Below are 18,731 nucleotides of genomic sequence, written 5' to 3'. Positions count from 1 at the left end.
TTAGTAGCACCCTAATTCAATGAAATGTTCTGCAAGAAGTGATTTTCATGTTCAAATTATTTTTGACCAACACTGTATGTTATATTTTTTCTTTGGATACTTGTAATAAATATTAGAATTTTAAAGGTTTTTCAAAGGTTTATAAGAAACCTGCTAATTTTAACTTAGATTTTCCCTTTTTTTTTGGAGATGGAGTTTCACTCGTTACCCAGGCTGGAGTGCAATGGCGCGATCTTGGCTCACCGCAACCTCCGCCTCCTGGGTTCAGGCAATTCTCCTGCCACAGCCTTCTGAGTAGCTGTGATTACAGGCATGTGCCACCATGCCCAGCTAATTTTTTGTATTTTTAGTAGAGACGGGGTTTCACCATGTTGACCAGGATGGTCTCCATCTCTTGACCTTGTGATGCACCTGCCTCAGCCTCCCAAAGTGTTGGGATTACAGGCGTGAGCCACTGCGCCCGCCCCTAGATTTTCCCATTATATCAGAGCATGAAATTTTTTTTTTGTCTATTTATAATTTTGAGTAATGTTATTAAAGGATCCTAAAAGACAAAAGTTCTACAAAGCTACTTAGAAAAATTCTGAGTTTTTATTGTTATGCATCTTCTAATAAAAGGAAAGCTTTCTTTTTAACCTCCTCTATCCATATCTGGCACCAAATTCTTTCATTTTTTCTAAAATACCCCCTGGATTGCGCCTTATTCTCTGCACACGGTTACTACCTCAGTCTGACCCCCAGACCTCCAAGGCTGCGCTGTCGTTATTTGCCTCTGGTCTACCATTTATTCAAACTTTCATCTGTTGTAAGTTGTTTCACTGCCTCAGTTTAACTCAGTTCAGTGTCATTCCTGTGTAGCTTCTGGCCAAGGCAAGAAACCTGCTTGCTTCCTAACTTGCTTCAGGCCTTAAACTCCTGGTCTGGTTCTTCAGGACTCCATTCAGTATGGACCTAGCCTATGTATGTAAATTAATGTTCATTCTTTTTCCAGTTACAATCTCCATAACAGAGTTAAACTTTGTAATGACCTCTATGGCCACCTTCACCTCTGTTTCTTTGACCTTATCGTCTCTGCCCTGAATAATCCACACTGTTTCTAACTACCTAGTCAGGGAAGCCTGCACATTCTTCAGAACATAGTCCTGAATGAGGCCTTTGGCGACTTCTCTGGCCCTCACTCATGTCCTCTCTCCTCCAAAGTCCTGTGATACTTATAATCTCTACCACATAATTTACGACTGATTGACCACCTAGAGTGAGACAAACGTGGATATAAGCCCCAACTTTTCTACTGATAATTCCATGACCTTGGGCAAAGTAACAAACCTCTCTGTTGCCCAGTTTTGTCATCTCTGAAATAGGAACCATTTTAGCACCAACCGTTGAGGTTCATATAGAGAAGTGACAATGCTGAATTTCACCCTTCCCATGAGACTTAGATAAGACTCATGACGTCCCCCCTTGTTTACCTAAAATATAGCCAACCATACTCTTCAGATTCTTGCTCTTTGCCTTATAAGTCATCAGCTAAATTGTCTCTTCTAATTAATCAGAACCAAATGCTTGTGAATCAAATGTTAGGTAAGCTTTTCTTCTTTTCCCTTAGCTTGAGCTGTGTATAGTGACTCCTGAAAGTAGGCTGGCTTCGGGGTAAAACATTCTCTTATCTACTATCCAATCATGATGCTTCCCCACACCAGATTCTTTTTAGCCTTGTTTACTTCTGTCTATACAAGTTACAAACTCTTTTTATTCAACTCTAGTGATGCTGGAGGACTTTGTCAGAGCATTCTGTCAAATTCAATGACTCGCTTACCCTACCCCAGCAATAATCCCTTAGAATAAAGTTCTCCTAAGTCCAAATTTGTTTTTTATTTAATAGAATACATGCAAAGTGTTTAGCAGAGTGCTGGGGACATAGAAAATGTTTGATAATGAGCAACTGTTATTATTACTATTATCACAGGTTTGTTAGTCTTGCATCCCACATAGATTGTAAATCTTCCCTTTAGAGCTCCCACAGTACCTAGCCCAGTGCTGGGCACATGTATTAATGCGCATGCACTGACTGATGAACTGTTGGCATCAGGAAGTCAACAACCAGTGTGATCCTACATTTGTAAAGAAAACCACAGACAGTATAAAGGATATTTTAGCTCTGTTTAAGAAAGATGATCAAAGAAGAACTGAGATCGCCATCTCATGTAATCTTAATAGGTAATGGAGAGAACATGGCAACCGCGTCTCCCTTCCATTCTCTCTGACACATAAAATTATGTTTAAACAAGAAGAAAGCAAAGAAGCCAAGTAAGAGAATTGTTGCTCAAAACAGGAAGAAAGGAAAGACAGAAATAGGTAATTTTGATAGAATTTCATCTTCCAGCAGGGGAGAGCAAGATCTTCAAGCATACCTGTTATCTTCAGGGGTGAGCAAGACCTTCCATGGGATCATGGATGCTGCAGAGAAGTTGGAACAAATGCTAGAAAGCTGTTCTTTTTTCGTCAAATATGGGGGAGTATTATATTCTGAAAAGTAGAGGTGATTAAGCATTATATCCCTCCCGTTCTTGACTTGTGAAAATAGAGAATGTAGTAATCACAGAGAACTAAAATGAGCTTGCTATGAGAAAGCCATGATAGCAAGCCCCATATTCTTTGTTAAAACTACTTTTAGATTCTTAAATTCCTTTGGCTAAAGAAACCCTATTCATTCCACCATCCCCATGTGTTCCTTACCATTAAGGGAGGTAGTATGGCCTAGTGGTTAAAAGAAAGGTCTTTGAAATCTGTGTGACCTCAGTTCTCTAAGCTTCATCTTAGATATCTAGAAAATGGAAAGGAGTATACCAGCCTTAAAGAGCAGGTGTAAGAATTCAATGAGAATGGGTATAATAAAGCATTTATTTGTAAATGAAAAGTCAGGGCTCAGCAAATTACGACCTAGAGGCAAATCTAGTCTGCTGCCTGTTTTTATATGGCCCTCAAGCCAACAATGGGGTCTACCTTTTTAAATGATTAAAAAATAAAACTAAGAAAGGAAAATAATGTTATGTGCCATGGACATCATAAATACATTTTAGCATACACAAATAATGTTCTATTGAAGCAGAGCATGTGCATGTGCGTACATAATAGCCATAACTGTGTCTGCACCACAAAGGCACGGTTGGGTAGTTGCAACAGAGACTGCATGGTCAAAAATATTTTCTATCTGATTCTTTACAGAAAAAGTTTGCCGACTTCCACCATAGACGGTAGCTCTTGTTATTAAAGATGCCTGTATCCTTGAGCCTATCCCAAAAGCTTCCTTCTCAATGAATCTCCCTTGCTTAAGTCTCCTGATACAATCTGGTTCTTATTTGATATTTTATTAAAGAGCTCCATCATTTGTCACATGAATAGCATTTTGGTCAATGACAGACCACATATATGACGGTGGTCCCAGAAGATCGTAATGTAGCTGAAAATTCTTGCGACTGAGTGATGTAGCCGTTGTAATGTTATAGCATCATGTGTCACTTTCACGTCTGTGGTGATGTTGCTGTAAACAAAACTGTGCCGCCAGTTGTATAAAAGTCTAGCACATGCAAGTCTGTACAGTACATAATACCTGATAATAAATGGCAATTAATGGTTTACATATTTCCGATACTATTTATCATTATTTTAGAGTGTACTCATTTTTTTTTTTTGAGACGGAGTCTCGCTCTGTCTCTCAGGTTAGAGTGCAATGGCACCTCAGCTCACCGCAAGCTTTGCCTCCCAGGTTCAAGTTATTCTCCTGGCTCAGCCTCCGGAGTAGCTGGGATTACAGGCACCCACCACCAGGCCTGGCTAATTTTTAGTAGAGATGGGGTTTCAGCATGTTTGCCAGGCTTGTCTCGAACTCCTGACCTCGTGATCCACCTGCCTTGGCCTCCCAAAGTCCTGGGATTACAGGCCTGAGCCACCACGCTCAGCTGGCCGAGTGTACTCATTTTTTAAAAAGTTAACTGTAAGACAGCCTCAGGCAGGTCCTCCAGGAGGTAGTTCAGAAGATGGCGTTGTTATTTCAGGAGATGACAGCTCCAAGCATGTTCCTGCCCCTAGAGACCTCCTAGTGGGACAAGACATGGAGTGGAAAGCAATGCTGATATATGTGTTTTGGTCTTAGTTTTTAACAAAAAGTTTAAAAAGTAAAAAATAAAAATAAAAATGTAAAACATAGAAAAAAGATTATAGAACAGTATATAAATATTTTCATATGACTGTGTAATTTGTGTTTTAAGCTCAGTGTTATTACAAAAGAGTGAAAACAATATACATGCAAAGGCGCAGGCATTCCGTTGTGTGGTTTGTTTGACTCTGGACTAGACTTCAGTAGCCTTGTTACTGTAGGAATGAAAATTAAATACAGAATCCTATATAGCTACAAGCCTTGGAAATAGAGTTTATGATATAATGTATCTGAATGGCTTATTTTCTGTGGGTTTGTGATTCCAGACTTAGGCAGGGGAAAAATACCCCCAGGGTGTTGCTGTTACCTAGGAGGGAAAGGCTTTTTCTCTTCTCTGTGAAAATGAAAAAGAATCTAGAGATCTTGGCACTCTCTTAGTACTAACAGCTAAGTGTTATTCAAGATTCAGAATGGAGGTCTTCAGAGGCTGTCATTTATATACCATTCACTCCATGCAAACCCACGTGAGCACCAACCAACTAGTGTTACATTTCAGGGAGAATGGTTTGTAACTAAAAATTTTGGCTTGGGGAATCAAAACTTAATTCTGTTCTGCTACTGTAGAATTTTTATTTGAAGGAGCTAAAGCTCAGGATGGTCAACAGCATCTTTTTTTACCCATTTTCCCCTTAATATGAATTAAAGGATCACCCAACTCCTAGAGAGATTGGTTGCCAGCCTTGAGCATTTCTTTGGAACCACAGGCATCATGTCATTCTGAACAAGCATGTCTGCAACAATGAGAATGTCTGAGATGCCACCATTATGCAAAACAGCCAAATCTTTTGATAGATCTCATGCATCAAAACTTTATATGGAAGCCTATTGTCACCAACTAGTTATGCATTTAACATCATCTTTTCCTTTCCTCTTTCCCATCCTGTGAGGCTGCTGGGGACTGTGTAGCTCCAGGCCAGAAGCAGAGTTCATCCAGGCTCGTACTCTGCTCCCTCCTGCCAGCACAGGCACTCAGCTCACTGCTGTCAGAGACCTGGACTGAGTCAAGGCATCTTCAACCACATTTTGAGGGGCAAGTGGTAGAGCCTTTCCTAATTCTACTTTCACCCTCTGGGCTTGGCTTTGGTTTGCCACCAATGTGGGAGACTACTGGTCCCTTTACGATGCAGGAACTGACCTCACAGCTACCTTGGTGGGCTACATTCTTGCAGACGTGAAGCCTACAGATTTGGTCTTTATTTACTACTAAATGCTCTTCTTCTGTCTCTAGTGTATAGACATTCTTGTTTTCTTTCTGAGCATTGCTTACTTTTTTATTCATCACATGTTTATACCTCCTGGTTGCCAAGACTATGCTGGTAATAAGGATAAAATGGTGACGAATGGCCCTTACCAGTGAGAGCTTATATACCAGAAGCCATGCTAAGGGCTTGGCATGTATTACCCCATTTAACCTTTAGAATAACACTGTGAGATGAGTTCTGTTATTAACCCATTTTACAGATAAGGCAACTGAAGGCCAAAGAGGTTAAGCCTCTTGTGATACCTCAGAGCTTTGAATTTGACCCCAAGGCTGACTGCCTTGTGTCATGAGATAAGGAATTCCAGGTGAAGACATCTTTGCCATCTGAGGGGGTGGCTTGGGATATGATACGCTGCAGCCTCTGCCTCGGCGGCTTACTCAGACATGACGGGGCTGCTGCATTTTTCTGCTGCCTTCTTCCTTTTTAGGGCCAGATGTGGCTCTGCTTTCCTGATTTCACCTGCTGTTTAACCTCAGGTGTCTCAGAGATTTGGTCTTCTCATACACCATGTCCTTGATGCCAATGGATGTGCGAGGCTCTGCTGGCACATTGTCTGAGCAGGGCCAGGTCTGTCTGTCTGTCCATCTGCTGCTATGGCTGCTTCCATTGCTCCCTAGTCAACCTTCATCCAGTAATTTCTTTAACAAAAAAGCTAACTGTGTGTGTGTGTTGCACAAGAGAGTCAGATATTAAAGGGAATCCTGGAGCAGAAGCTTTAGAGGGCAAAGGAACAAGATAACCATCTTTATTGGTGATCATAACTGCCAAGTGGGCCCTGCTATGATAATAACAGCCTCCGCCTTCCTCAGTGGGGGCCTGTAAAGGGACCACACAGTTATGCTGTTTTATGTTTGTAATTGTTTTAATATCTACTGTTGTTATAAGTGCAGGGAGGTGCCAAAACCACAGCACCTTCTTTTGATTAGACATAATGATAAAGTTTTCTTCATGGCATTGGAATGGGATGAGTTGATACTGTAATCTGTTAACCCATACACACCTTTCCAGCCATTGTCTGGAGGAAAGCATTCGATCTGACTTCTCCTTCTGGTCCTCCCCGTGTTGTCAGGGTTCATCCCATTGAATGCAGCTGTCTACAGGGGTGTTGGCTTCTTCTCTAACTTCTCCAGGAAGTCCCTTCTTGACAAGAAGGTAAATTTACATGATTATATAGATGTATTCTTTGGTCAAGTATATAAAAGTTTTCTGACTTGCATTATTTTCCCCCAAAGTAGGACTGACCGCATGGTGCTTTTTGTCTAGAAAAATTCAGGAAGCAAAGTGCTAATGAAGTAGTACTTTTGGTTACTTCTAGAACAGTTCAGAAGAAAGTCATCAGAGTCTAAGTCAGTAGTTTTCAAATCAGGCCACTTATACCCTGGGGATTTGCGTAGGTGCTGGAATAGCTGTATAAACAATGGAGTCCTTTCTTTTTACCAAACATTAATGATACTAGATGCCTAAGGAGTATATTCCCCACCTTTGTCTCTCTTACATATTGGTGTTATTTATAAGATTTTAAAAAAGAGGTCTGACCATATTTAACAAATTATCTTTGTCCAGGGTGGCGTATGTCAACACGATATCTAAAGATGGCTTAAGTCAGAATCACTTGGAGTGCCTGGTAAAATGCAGATTCTCCAGCTCCATTAATTTAGGGAAATACTGAGCAGATCAAGTTGTACAATAATAGAACTTTAACATTTGGCTACTAAAAGGAAAATAGAACTCATTCTCTGAAATGTTCCCTCTGCTCTGGCGTCCCTGGCAAGTGATTGACTGGTTTCTACATGAATACTTCTATACGAATATTTCTACTAGTCAAGGGCTCACCATCTCTAAGGCATCTCTCCTACTTTAAACCAGCTATAAACTATCACAAAAAAATTATCCTGAAAGAAATCAGATGTATTCCTTTAGCCTTCCTCCCCAACCAAAGTAGAATTTATTTTTTATTTTTATTTATTCATTTTTTTTTGAGACAGAGTCTCCCTCTGTCTCCCAGGCTGGAGTGCAGTGGCATGACTGCAGCTTCCACCTCCTGGGTTCAAGTGATTCTCTTGCCTTAGCCTCCTGAGTAGCTGGGATTATAGGGACACACCACCACACCCAGCTAATTTTTATATTTTTATTAGAGATGGGGTTTTACCATGTTGCACCTGACCTCAAGTGATCTGCCCATCTCGGCCTCCCAAAGTGCTGGAATTACAGGCATAAGCCACTGTACCCAGCCCAAAGCAGATTTTAATACTTCCTCCTGTGTAAGCAAAAGGCCCTGTCTCATGCCACTAATAACACCTCTTATCATTTCATTATCTAGTCTTCTGTCTCCCCCACCCCTTGCAAACTGGAGAATGAGCATTATTTCTTACTCATCGGATTACTTTTCTTATTGAGCACTGAGTGCTATTTCTGACACATGTTGGCAATCAGTGAAAATTTGTGGCTTAGTAAACTCTTCTCATCATTTCTCGCTTTGGATCCTAATTCTGCTCTCTGAAAATACATAGAATTCATGTGATCCTGTTTCCATGTGACAACCTTTCAAATATGTAAACACAGAGCTGCTAAGTGTCTCCAAGTCTCCTTGTATCCATTCTAAATTCCCCCAGTTCCTTGCACTGGTTGCATTGTTCATGTGGCACTGGCCCGGATGCCCCACAGTCCTCACTGCCACAGTCACTCTCAGTACAGGGCACCCAGGGCTAAATCAACGGCTGGTATGTGGCTTGACGCAGTACCATTTCTCTGTCACCTTGGTCACCGTGCTCTTTTAACTCAACCGGAGATCCATCCCTTGGTCTGGCAGCCACAGCCCTCATATCACTGGTCTCTTCCTCTTGTTACCTTTGCTTTCCCCCATGTCCAGCTGTCTCTACCATTTGCAAATGGTATTTCAACCCAGTCAGAGCCACTTGAGTCTCTCTCACCAACCAATTTGGGTCGCAACTCTGGGTGAAAGCATATCTCATAAGAGCTTCATTAAGGCTGGGAGAGGCAGCTGCAGAGACCGGCGTATTTTAAAACAAAGGGCACAGGTCACCAAGAGGTGAAAAGAGCCTGGTCCACTCAGCACATTTTAAAACTCAAGAGATGAGGACTAACAGGTGAGAGAACTGTGCAGAATCCCAAATCGCCACCAAGAGCAATGTCTATTTGAGCCTGTGGCTCCAGCAGGCAGGGGAGCAGTATAAATTTCAGTGAGGCAAAGCTAAATGGTAACGGACCTTAAGTGCTGTCAAATATAGTTAATTTGCAGAATAAATTGGTCAGGGCAGCAAGAGGATTTAACATCCAAATTCATTTGAAAAACAGAAGCCAGATGAGTGTCCAGAGGAGAATGGAGACTCTTACAACATTCCCTTGCCGGTTGGAGTAGTAGTAGTATTGAATAATATTTTTATTAAAAATTTCTAGACCATTTGGTAGTTAAAGATATATATGAGCCAGGCTTTGCAGCATCTCAGCAAGGCATTGAATTTCCCACTGTAGTGCTACAGAAGCCATGAGAGACACCCACCTGTGTAGACTCACGTCAGGCACCCTCACAGACACAGGTCGGATTGCAACATGCAGCTGAGTTTTGTACTGTGGTGCTGGGGCAAGTAATGGTGATTTGTCAGTTTTACCCTTTGTTGAACTACCCAGTTTCCCTGCCCTGTGCTCTTGCACAGATTTGAAGGTAGGAAGAAAAGAGAGACACTGAGGCAGGAGCTGGATCTTACAGGGAAGGCGAGGTAGAGAACAGATAGGCAGGCAGGAGTGCTCCGAGAGGTAAATGGAACCATACAGAGAGCATTGCTGGGCTGATGGTTCTGTCCAAACTCAAGGGGCTCATCAGCACTCCCTAGCTGATAAATAAATGCTGCAGGGTAGATAGAGAAAAGCAGCACTGATTCCACTCTGCAGCTCAGTGGGGCTCTCAACATCAGCCAAGGTCCAGGCTGGTGCTGGATGTGCTTTCCTCTGCATGCTGTCTGCCTCGGTTTTGCTCTGCCACAGTTTTACATCCTGGGCTATTCCTGAGACATTTCCTGGCTCCTTCTTGGGGAGGACCAGGAAAGACAGAGGCACTTGTTCCTGAGTGGTCTGGGGATGCACCCTTGGCTTCTCAGCTCAGCTTCCCAAGCAGGAACAACAAGATGGGGATGGGGGTGGGAGGGTGCGGAGGAAGCCGTAATCTCTAGACAAGTGCACGGGAGGCTCTTTCCCGGGAGGGTGCGGAGCATGCCCACTCACTCACCTTGTCTTTCTGCTAATGGAGATTTGGAAATAGCAAATCCCGCAGGTGTTCCTCATTTTCACCTCTCTCTGAGTCGTCCTCTTCCCGCACTCCCTCTCACCATGCTGCTCTGTCTGTGGACACAGCAGGGCTAATCCAGCACAGCTCTCTACATCCCGGAGCTGTGACTCTGAATCTCTGTGTCAGGTTTATTTTGACTTTGACAAGAAGCTGCACACAGCTGCTGCTCAGCAGCGGACGCCGATGGAGCCAGGAGCTTCTTTTCACTTCCTGCTGCCCATAAACCCTGGGAGGAAGCTGAGGGGATGGACTGCGAGCCCCTACACAGCCAGCAAGTGAGTCCTCACAGGCTGTGGGTCAGGGAAGGGTTCCCCGGCCAGTGCCACAACGTTAAAGGCTGTAGACACTTTAGTGTGTGGAATATGTTCTTCTAAATTCATGCCTACCTGGGACCTCAGAATGTGACCTGTTTTTGCAAATGTAATGACATTAAGATGAGGTGATCCTGGACTGACTAACTTCAATGACTAGTGTCTTTATAAAAGAAAGGAGGGGGAGATTTGGACACTGACAAACAGAAAAGAAAGCCACATGACAACTGAGGACAAGATTAGAGTGATGCAGTTATAAGCCAAGGGTTGCCAAGGACAGCTGGGAGCCCCCAGAAGCTGGAGAGAGGCAAAGAAGGATATTTTCCCAGAGTTTTCAGAGGGGGCATGGCCCTGACCGCACCTTGATTTTGAACCTGTAGCCTCCAGAACTGGAAGTGAATGCATGTTGTTGCTTTAAGCACCTCAGTTGCTGATGACTTGTTACGGCAGCCCTAGGAAACTAAGAGGAAGGGATTTGATAAGAACAAGAGCCTTGGTGATTAGCTCTGAGTCACAAGAAAGGCATCTGGTGAATCAAAAAGGAGGACTGTAGGAGGCAAATGAAAAAAATGGAATCAAGTAAACTTTAAATGGCCAAACAAAAGGTTTCAAAATGTAGGTATGAGACATCGCACACACAAATTTACTACAATTCACGGAGACCAAGGGAGCTCCTGCAGAGTAGCCAGTGCCCAGCTCTAAGGACATGCAGAGGAGTCTGTCCTCACTTCACCCCGGGAATGAGTGGGACAGAGAAGCCATAAAGCCAAGCCCTGGCACAGAGAGGTTGGGCTCCTCTGGCCTCAGGCACAATGTGCTAGTAGAATTAGTTCTGCCAGGAATGATAGGAGCAGAGTAGCTCTCAAAAAATACATGGGAAGAAAGGGAGGGAGAGAAGAGAAAGAAATACTTTATAGGGCATGAAGAAATGAGGGCAGCTGTGGTGTCAACTTGGTCTCCCATACTCCCTGACGTCTGTACAAATGCTTTAGGAAAATCCCACAGAAACGCCTTTGATTCCCAGCCTGGCCTATGGTGAGTCGTAATGAGGCTTTGGGTTGTCATTTGAGGAATTTTAGGCTAAATCCCCTTTGCTTCTCTCCATCCCCATGTACTTCTTGAATGCTTCCAAGTGTGGGGCATTGGCTGAGAGCCATGACAACCCAAGCATAAGGCAGCCACCTGTCCACTGGGAACTAACAGTCTAGCTGATTAGAACACTTCCTTTGAGGACTGAAAGCTTTAGGACTCCACAGCAGTTCTTGGATTTAATTCTTGTTCCTCTTGAGATGCATGGGCTGTGTAGAGCTGGATCTCAGGAATCCTTACAGAGATGCCTGCCTCGCTGAGTGATTTATTTTTTCTTTTTTGCACTAAGTTTATGATTCATAAACGGATACAATCGGGGCCACAGCTAAGTTTCAAAGGTTGCTTTTGTATTTTTATTAATCTCTGGTAGATTCTACTATCCCATCATTTCTTTGACCCAACCTCTCATTCCAAAAGGAACTGACCATGACCGAGGAGAAAGAAGCATACGGGAGGCTGTTTAGTCAATTTGCTGTTAAATTCACTGTTTCCATGCCAAAGCTGACTGACACCTTTTGACAAAGATAAAGCACAACATCTGCACCAAAACCTCAGTTAAACCTAAACCTAACTAGCCAGGAACCTCAACCGAACCATTACTTGTTTAACAACTTGCCTATTAAGAAGGGAAAAATCTTCAGAAAGTACCATTGTATGTTATCAATAAATTTTTAAAAAGCTGTTCGGGGTATTGATACCATTTTATTTCTGTATCCTACAGCTTCCAAATCCGCATAGTCATAGTTGATGAATAAAATCATCACCTGAAGGCTCCTTGGGGAAAGGTTTAATTCTGTTTGGTAGGCAGTGCTTCACGAGGCAGGCAGGAAATTGGAAAACTGTGTCTTTAGAAAAGAAGAATGTCAACAGGGATTGGAGGGAATGTAAGCATTTTCTGGGTATCAATTAAAGCAAAAATTCGTTTTTCCGGAAGACACCTTTTCTTGAACATCCTGTTAATGGCATTTTGTGGAGGTACCGTGTGGGCATCTGATGGCTGCTAATTATCTCCCTGGACCTTGCAGCACCTATAGATACTGCTCTTGAGGGACTGGCTGCAGGGCATGATTATGACAAAGACTTCCTGCTATTTCCAGAAACTTCTTGAACAAATACCAAAGAACAGGGTCTGACGCATATAGTAACCTTAATTTTGGAACAAAAAGTAAGGATACATTCTGACAAAAGATTTGTTTCCAACTTGTGCAAATTCACTTGTAGGAAAGGACAAGAATATATACTCTTTGGACCTGAGACTGTTTCTGGATGTGTCGGACAGCTGTGAACCACTAGTTTTTCTATTTTTTAATCCCAGAGAAAGGTGTGCTTACTCTGAGTTGATGAGTAGTGATGAATGTGAAGCTGGAGACTGGGAAGGGCTGTTGAGTGCAGACTGAGACTGGGCAGCATAGAAAAACTGCAGAAGGTGCAGGTTGGTGAGAAACCAGTTGGTTTAGACTGGCTCTCTCTTGCTACCACAGCCACTGCCTTTTTTGCTGATTATGGGGAGCACGGATGCCAAATCCCAGTATGGCTGCAAGCACTGAGCCTCCCAGAGCTACATCCAACTGTTCCCACAGGGAGAAGTTTCCCTTTCACCCCAGCTCCTCTTTGGTACCCAAGGTTTCCCTGACCCAGGACACCAGATGTACCCTTTGCCATTTTATGACATTATTGGCTACACTGTTCCCAGATTTTCTCACCACATTGAACCACACTGTCTGCTCTTCAGCACAAGACCTGGCTGCTCCCTTTCTTAAGCTTAAGTCTTCACATCCCAAGGGAATTAATGATCTTTGAGATGTGTTTGTACGTTTTACAAAATTTGCAAAATGAACTTTTTGCAGTCTTTCCTCAAATCTCTGCAACTAGGTTATCTTTGAAGAATTTCTATTTGCACCTGAAGGTAGTGGAACCCACTCTGGGTTGATGCCCATCCTCTTAAAAGAAACTAGCAAATTTCAAGGAACTCAGGACAGCAATGCATCAGATGAATTTAAACTCAGCCTATCTAGTTTGTACCTGCAGAATAGAGAGTGTAGTCATTTTGTATACAAGTCATTAGACATGATTTATTAATTCCACAAACACTTGTAGTCATTTAATGAATATTTGTTTAATGAATTGTTGAATACATTAGTGTGTATTACATATTAGGCACGTGGGATGTTATAGTGGAGAACAAGGCATAATTTTGTCCTTCAAGGCACCTGCCATCCGATGGTGCTGGTGTTGAGCAGAGCAGGTAAGTGAACAGGCACTTAGAGAATAAGTAAATTTAGAAAGCACTCTGTATGTCCCAGGCTTGGTTCTAAGCTGTCTTTGCGAATTATATTAGTTAGCCTTTTTTTACATTCTAACTAAGTCAGTTCAGTTATGATCTCTAGTTTATGTATGAGAAAGTTCAAACACAGAAAGATTAAGAAATTCACCCCAAATTACACAGTTAGCAAGTGGTAAGGTGGGGGATCAAACCCAGGTAGTCTGCCTCAGGCCACACCCTTTAAACAACCTGCGGGTGGCCGTGGGCTTGGAGGAGGAGAAGTGGATGGTGTGGGGCTAAAAAGAATGTCAATTTCACAAGATTAGGTGACTGGGGAGAGAGAAAGAGGGAGGGAGAAAGAACACATCAGCAAGGAGGCTGTAATTTCTGACTTGAGCAACTAGGAAGTTAGCAGTGCGTTTTGCTGAGCAAGGACCTGCGTGAGGAGGAGTAATTGCTGAGGACAGTGTGGAGGACATGATGACCACAGTTTGGGCCATGTTGAGTTTGAGGTGCTTGTCAGACATATAAGTGAGTGTCCAAGCAAGCATATTGAGGTTTTGTTACTTGTGAGAGAGATCTTGGCCAGGGATATAGAGTTGGCTGTCATCAGAATAATGCTTTCTCCTTTCTTCTTTACTGTTTGATGTGTAAGAAAAGGCCTAGAGAACTGTTTACAAATGCTCTGGTTTTATTCTTTGTGTTTGACTTTTTGTAAAAATGTAAATCTAAGATCATGACAATGTATTCACTCTAATAAGTTCATGGATATATGGAGATAGATCCATAGGCAAAGACGTCTCAAAGGTAAAAAAGACACAGTTCCTGATCCCAAAGCGCTTATAATTTCATGTAGAAGTGGAGAAAAAGATGGTCAGTTTATGCCCTATCTTCTTTTCCCTAATTATTAATCTATTGCATTGTGTTTGATTCAAGCGCAGAGAGTACGTCATCATGGCAGGTCTCACAGTTCAGTTTAAGTTCCTAGTGATCTCTCTGTCCAAAGACATGATTGAACATCCCAAGAGACTGATGAGAGCCCGGGTGGCTGGACTTCTGTGTGAATTTTGATGACTCTAGGACATCTGGCTTGAACGGTAGACTGGATGGGGGTTAGGGGTAGATCCTGGAATGCAGGGTTTTGGGGGGCTTCAGGGCGTGGCTGTGCTTCATTTGCCCCACATCGAGTCTTCTTTCCTGTGGATCCTAAGCTGTCTACGAAAGCTGGGATCTGATGAGTTTGCATTTGATTTCTTTGCTGCCTAATGAACTGCTTCTGTTGTTCTAGCTGTGATGTCATTAACATCTCATTGCCTTGGGCACCAACTCAGGAGAGAGGTTCTTAAGCAGCCTCAGAATCCTATAGGAATTGTACCAATTTACTTCTTAACAACGAATTCACCTCATGGCCTGTCAATTACCACTAGAAGAGCAGACCCGGCATGAGAATGGGCCGGTTACTTTTGTCACCCTCATGTGCTCCTGAATCTAAGTGGGCCACTATGGACATGCCTAAGGCCACGTGCACATCCGCAATGACATGTTGAGCTTTAAGGATGCCAATATTCTCATACATAACACAATATTCTATTGGGGAAACTCATCCACTGTATGCTGTAGGATACAGATTTAGCCTAAAGCAAATGGCATTTATTTATAGCAAACTGTATTTGCAAAATGCTTTGCAGTTTTAGGATTGTTAACTGCATTCCAGGTTGGATGTTCTTCTATTTGTAAGAAAGTGAAGTGTCCTGACTGGACTCCGGAACCTTCCCTGAAAACGGTGGAGTGAATTCTGCAAACAGAGGTGGGAGGGTGTCACATCTGGGTATTCTTCATCAGAAGGCACCTTTGTCAATTGTAAGATTTTGAGACCTTAATTGTAGCTTATTTCTTCTGTCCAGAGACAGTGTACTTATTAGACTAGAATCTTTATTTTGCTAAAACACAGCATAGTGTCTCCAACCTCTAGAACATTTCTACCCAGACTCTAGAGGGTAGAAGAGGTAAGACGCCCTGAAAAACTGTAATAGGTGTGGGCAGTGGAGGGGGTGAGCCACTGATCTACAAGGAACGTGGAGTCTCCTTTTCAACCCCCCATGCACAAACCTCCCCCACTGTTCACTCCCACACACAAGGAGTTAAAAGCAAGGGTCAAAGATCAGCCTCTCCTGAAGCTTTTAGGACCTGAACGACTCTCACTTACCGCAGACATGATGGTTATAGGTGCTCTCTTTGGGCTAAGGGAGATTGATACGGGCTTTCACTGCTGGACTCCATCATTTTAAAGAGTACTTCCCAATTGTGTCTTTAACTGCACATAAGAAATGCATTTCTTCTTTGAAAAATCTCCCTTACACACACATCTCTATTCTTTGCTGGAAGTTGAATAGATGGCTTTTGGGAGCTCGCTCCTCGTCACTCCTGTGCAAATCCAGCTTCTCTCCAGGCAGCTCCATCTTGCCTGGGGAGGGGACCAGAAGGGCAGTGGGTCTTGGCCTCCAGCAGGGCTCCTTTCCTATGGACCTGAAGGTTTTCCCGCAACAGACAATAGGATTCTGAATTAAAACAAGAGTTTGGTGGGTTCCCACCATGGATTTCTACATCCTTCCCATTCCTCTCTACTCCCTAACCTTGCCAGGTATCTAGAACTGAAGGGTTTTGAGGGAGATTTGCTGCATCTTGATTTTCACTGGGATCGCCAGAAAACAGTAGCAAGGGGAGCAGCCTCTCAGATGTTTACAGCTACGACAGGACCCCGTGATGGCGAGCTGACGGGCAGGGAGGCCCTCGGACTCTCAGCTGCAGGCTGTTTGCGATCGCAGCGCCCTCTAGAGGCCGCATTTGTCATGACAGCGGCACACGCTTAGTAATGAGGGGAGGGGGCGTGGGGAGCCTTCCTGGGTATTTGAGGATTCACGGCGAGAAAGGAGGAATTGGATGGCACATTACTCCCCCTTTGAAGTAGCGTTTACTCATGGATATGGGGGGTAGGGTTTATTTTCCCTTCGTTATTAATTTTCCTTTAATTATCCTGTCGTCACCTATGCCCCCTCTCTTATTTTTCTCTTTAGATTAAATGTTATGGAATTGTTTTAGTCACTAATTTCTTATTCTCTGATTGAAGAAAAACTGTACCTCCACAACATTTTTAAAGTAGCCATGTGTTACTTTTTATAGTTTATTTTCTACGGAGCCAAAGTGGTCGCACAGGATTGATCCAGGTCCCCCTCTCCCCCCCCCCCCCCCCCCCCGCCGCCTCCCGCCCGGTTGACAAAAGTCATTTTAGACTTCTATCACCATCTAGCGGTCATTTCGTGGAACTTCTTTCCCCAGACGAACAGATTCTCAACAAGGAGATTCTCATTTCCTTACAGATTCTCAGTAAGGAAATGCATCTAATAGAAGGTGCATAAGAGCCAGCCAGGAGACCCTCAAGCCCTCTGGCAAGACTTGCATGGTGAAATTTCAATAATCTTTTTTGAAAAGAAACTGTATCTTTACTGATTTTTTGGAGGGAGGGTGGGATTTTACCTTCTTTTTTCTTTTCCTTCTTTTTTTTGTTCTTTAGTCTCGCTCTGTCACCAGACTGGAGTGCAGTGGCATGAACTCAGCTCATTACAACCTCCGCCTCCCAGGTTCAAGCAATTTCCCTGCCTCAGCCTCCGGCGTAGCTGGGACTATAGGTTTGCACCACCACGTCCCGCTAATTTTTTAATTTTTAGTGGGGACAGGGTTTCACCATGTTGGCTAGGATGGTCTTGATCTCTTGACCTTGTGATCCACCGGCCTCAGCCTCCCAAGTGCTGGGACTGATTACAGGCATGAGCCACTGCGCCCAGCCTTTACTTGCTTTCTTAATGAAGTAGAGTTTGCTGACAAAAAAGCACTGTGTTTCTTGAAACAGCTTCAGAGAGACCACTGGGCTTTTGGGAATAATGGACACACAGAGAACACTCATTCTGATCCTCTCAGCCTCATCAGAACGTGATGCTTGATGGGCTGGATCTTTGGAGGCACTGGCTGGAGGATTTGCAAAGTGGTTCCAGAAGGTGATTATGAGATACGACTCATGGACTTTATAAAAAGAGTTCTCTCTTATGGGGTGCAGGGAGCTCTCTGCTATTCTGCTCTTGTTTGCTATGTAATGTGGGCCCATTTGGAAACGTCTTGAGGCATTAACGAAGGTCTCTTTGCCCCAAAATCACACCAAGGATGAAAGACCTTACGCCACCCACACTGGCTCCTACCCAATCCATAGAGTATATTGAAAAAGAGTGAAGGCCTGGCCAGGGGCTGGAGGAGGAGAGTCCAGGGTTAGCTTGTGGCCACTGCAAATACCCCAGCCACGCAGTTGACTGAGCTGCATAAGCCTACATGTCAGTGAAGATTTACCCATGGGTGAAGTGATTTGAGGGCTGGTTCTATTCGATGCCATCGTTCTTGTTTTTGGTATGAGTAGTTACGCAGCTCTCTTATCGTCTAGGAAGGGCCTCAGCTCAGCTCTGGGGCCATTATGAAACAAAAGGCATGTATGCGATGAATTATATGTGGTAGTTATAGGATAAATATGACATGTTTGTAGCATATGTATGCCTTAGCATGCTAGGTAAAGCTTCATTGTTTCCTCTGGGAAACAACAATGCTGAAATGCCTCGTGACATTTCTAAATGCGCTAATATTACGTAGCAAACGAGGGGAATTGCAGAGAGCTCCCTGAACCCCATAAGAGAGAACTCTTTTATAAAGTCAGTGAGTTATATCTGCAATCGCCTTCTGGAACCACTTTAAAAATCCTTCCAACCAGTGCCTCCACAGGTCCAGGCCATCGCCTCTTGCCTTCTTCATGAGTCTGAGAGGGCCGGCATGAATATTCTGTATATATCCAGGATGTCCAAAAGCCCAGTGGTCTCTCCGAAGCTAATTCCTGTTCAGGACTGCTGTGTCGAAAGGAGTCAAGAATCTCAGAAACCCAGTGCTTTTTTTTTTTTTTTTTTCAACAACACTACTTCAATCTTCCTTTAGAATCAATAGGTTAAATGCAGAATCATGAGGCCTGGGAAGAGAAATACCAATCAGTGCTTTCTTGTATAAAGAGCAAATCATTATTTTCTGGTAGGCAGTTCCCAGGTATGTCACCAAAAGCTTCTTTAGCTATCTTTTACTCAGCAAACAAAACTGATATGGACCCATCTCTCAAACTTTGGAGTGCAAATCTTTTTGAAAAAGTCAAGATTCCCTTCTTATCTTCAATACATTGATTAATAATGAAGCAGAGCTCTATGCT

At 43.3% G+C, this 18,731-nt stretch overlaps 1 protein-coding gene across 2 annotated transcripts in view; it reads left to right on the top strand.

The window, feature by feature from the left end:
• The window catches only part of ASTN1 (astrotactin 1), a 323,619-nt gene that overhangs the window by 270,728 nt on the left and 34,160 nt on the right, over positions 1-18,731 (top strand). The gene's annotated exons all lie outside the window — the stretch shown is intronic.

Source organism: Cebus imitator, unplaced genomic scaffold (genome assembly GCF_001604975.1).
Source record: "Cebus imitator isolate Cc_AM_T3 unplaced genomic scaffold, Cebus_imitator-1.0 Scaffold402, whole genome shotgun sequence".
Classification (NCBI taxonomy): Eukaryota; Metazoa; Chordata; class Mammalia; order Primates; family Cebidae; genus Cebus; species Cebus imitator.
The sequence above is the reverse complement of the archived record's forward strand: the minus strand, read 5'-3'. Positions and strand labels throughout refer to the sequence as shown.